Source organism: Tripterygium wilfordii, chromosome 19 (assembly GCF_013401445.1).
Source record: "Tripterygium wilfordii isolate XIE 37 chromosome 19, ASM1340144v1, whole genome shotgun sequence".
Lineage (NCBI taxonomy): Eukaryota > Viridiplantae > Streptophyta > Magnoliopsida > Celastrales > Celastraceae > Tripterygium > Tripterygium wilfordii.
In genome coordinates this window covers 5,261,337-5,264,627 of record NC_052250.1, presented here as the reverse complement: position 1 = coordinate 5,264,627, position 3,291 = coordinate 5,261,337, and the positions used below count along the sequence as shown (strand labels likewise).

Sequence of the window (3,291 nt, the reverse complement as noted above, 5' to 3'; positions counted from 1 at the left end):
CCCAAATAAGAATTGAGTTGGACCAAATAGGTTATGAACTAAATAAGAGAGAATTGGGCTTGTTGTATTGCACAAGCTTATGACCGGCCCACTTTAGGAAACCCTAGAGTGGGGGTTAGCCAAGAGTATTATAAATACCAAGCTTAGCCGGCCATACAAGGGGGACAAGAGAAATGTTCTTCCAAGGTATTCTCTCATTTTAGTTCATTAGTTTGGTGCTAAAGATCTTTGTTGGAGAGACCACTCTCCACATCAGGGATTGATTCTAGGGAATAAGGAGGAAGATTTGCAAGTCGTAGAAGTCCAAATCTCATCTACAACACACCGGATTTGTTCAAGGGTTACAATCAATAGATTGTTGATCTCTCCTTGTGGATCTTCATCTAGAAAATCCAAAAGGTATTTTTCTAAATCACATAACTAGAATTTTGCAAACTTGGGTTGATTGAATGTAATTCTAAAAGGATCATGAACATGTATGGAGTTTTAGAAAGCTTTCGTTGCATAAACAAAATTTTTTGAAACCTACAACTCTTTTTTACAAACGATTTTTCTTACAAAAACTACTCTTGCACATACCACTACACAAACCATACCTATAGACGATAATGTTTTACATACTAGAGTGAGAAGAAAACCATCTCACCTGTTAGATTTTGTTTGTGATATAGCATCTGCTCATAATTACCATTAGCATGATTCTCATACATCTACAAAACATTATTTTCAACATGATTCTCATGTTAATTTTTTTTGCTGCTATCTCCAAACATCAGGAACCTAGTAGATATAAAGAAGCTTAAAAGATGAGCAATGGTGCAAATATATGAATAATGAAAGTAGGGCTCTCATAGATAACAACACATGGATATTAATAGAACTACCACCAGATAGAAAAAACATTTGTTGTAAATGAATTTATAAGATTAAGTATAATGCAGATGGAACAATAGAGAGATACAAAGCTAGACATGTAGCACAAGGCTTCAATCAATGTGAGGGTTTTGATTATAAGGAGACATTTGCTCTTGTAGTCAAAATCACTATAGTTAGAATATTTCTAGCTCTTACAACTATGAACAAATGGGTTGTGCATCATTTAGTTGTCCATAATGCATTTTTAAATGGAGATTTAGAAGAGGATGTGTATATGAAACTTCCTCCTAGTTTTTAGAACACAAATAATAAATTACTTTGTAAACTAAACAAGTCTTTCTATGGATTAAAACAAACATCTGGGCAATGGAATGAGAATGCAAAGAAGCTTTGATTGACTTTGGATTCACTCAAAAGGGGTGATTATGCTATGTTTTATTATAATAAGCATGGAAACAGAATACTTATTCCTTTATATCTAAATGATATGGCCATAGGTGGCAACACTTCAAATCTAATAAATGAAACAAAGAATTACATAAGTTTGTGTTTCAAGATTAAAGATTTAGGACCTCTTAGGCATTTTCTAGGGCTACTAATCACTACCACCAAACAAGCAATAAACATATGTCAAAGAAAATATGCAAATGACCTTCTTAAAGATGTTGGACTTTCAGAGACCAAAGAACATAATTCTTCAATAGACATCAATGCAAAATTATCTAGAGAATAGGGCAAACCATTGGATGACCCTCTCTATTTTAAAAGAACACTAGGAAGACTTCTCTATCTCACCATTAGTAGACATGATATCAATTTTGCAGTTAACACTCTTAGCCAATTTATGCATAAACCTATTGACGCTCACATGCAAGCTGCCATCAAGATTCTAAGGTATGTGAAAGGAACATTAAACCAAGGATTGTTCTACTCTAGCACTAACACTTTGCAAGTCACTGAATTTAGTGACTCCGGTTGGGCCTCACGTCTAGACTCTAGAAGATTTGTGACTAGATATTGCATCAAATTAGGGGATACTTTAATTTCATAAAAATCTAAGAAGCACAAGACAATTTCCAAACCATTAGCTGAAGCTAAATACAGAGCTTTGGTAACTGCCACCAATGAAATAGCATGGATACAAAATCTTTTTCAAGAATTACAAATTCGAACAAAGCTTCCTACAATACTCTACTATGACAACAAAGCAGCCATCAACATAGCAATAAATCATGTCTTTCATGAAAGAACAAAGCATATTGAACTGGATCTACACTACACAGGGGAAAAGGTACAACAAGGATTGATAAAACTTACACGCATGCATTCGATTGATCAACTTGCGGACCTTCTCACAAAGCCTCTCTCAGTACAACGATTCCAATATATTCTTGCCAAGCTAATCATGCCTAACCCCTATGCTTAGCATGCGGGGGATGTTAGATTGTAGATCAGAATGAAGAGGAAGTCTACCATTCTCGACGTCGAAGATAAAGTTCTCATTAAGCTAAGATTGGGCTTGTCGCTGGGCTTCTCTTATTTGGGGCTTTTAGTTCCTTATTATCTTTCGGTCAGCCTTCTATGAGTCTCTTTAGTCTATATGTTTTGGGCTCAATCATGTTGGCCCACTAGGTCCTTTTATCCCAAATGTTTCTTATTCTTTTATTAGTCTAATCAATGTAACCGTTGGTTACATTCAAATCTGTACATTGGCATATAGTCTTTTACAATCCAAGTTGAATATTCAAATGTTCAGCTCACTCTCTTCTTCTTATTGGTCACTCCAATTGGTTGATTTTACCATTAACCATAAACTCATTATTTTGGGATTAGCCTACCACTAAATCGAGAAATTGATTTGGGGAAATCTCTTCAGATATTCAAATGAGTTTGTAAAAGTATAAAACTCCTCCAATATAAAGAAGGGCAAGACCTCAAGGTAAAGTTTAAGCTCTATTTTGTGGTTCTTTAGGCTACAGATTATCTTGAAGACTGACTTGAGCGTCAAAGTACCGTCGGTTGTCAAAAAGATTGTCGATTCACTGACCACCTTTGTTTTTAGGGTGAGGGCGGCCGAATCATGAGCAAACAACCGAACATCCCCAGCAAGATCAAAGAGTGTTCAGCCAACGTGGTGATCAATTTTTGTTCACTACACATTATTACTACTTCCACTGCTTTACATATACTTTACATCAATATGACCATTCACTAATTCAAATATGTCAACATTGATCCCCATAGTACCACGATCCATCAATAAGTTGTAGAATTCATATGTTATATTTATGTAATTGTATTGAATGAATATATATTGTGTATATCTGTGTATATTGATAACTCATTCCGGATAGGGGCTTGCTGAATTACCAAATTAGCGTAGACACATATATTCCATTCAAAATCGTACAAAAG

General features: G+C 35.0%; 1 long non-coding RNA gene across 1 annotated transcript; it reads right to left on the bottom strand.

Moving 5' to 3' along the window:
- Positions 1-500: 500 nt before the first annotated feature.
- LOC119986073 lies at positions 501-2,943 on the bottom strand. Its single transcript, XR_005465201.1, has 2 exons — positions 2,194-2,943; positions 501-780 (listed from the first exon to the last, which is right to left on the bottom strand). It is a non-coding gene; the product is annotated as an uncharacterized LOC119986073 (long non-coding RNA).
- Between the last annotated feature and the right edge of the window lie 348 nt (positions 2,944-3,291).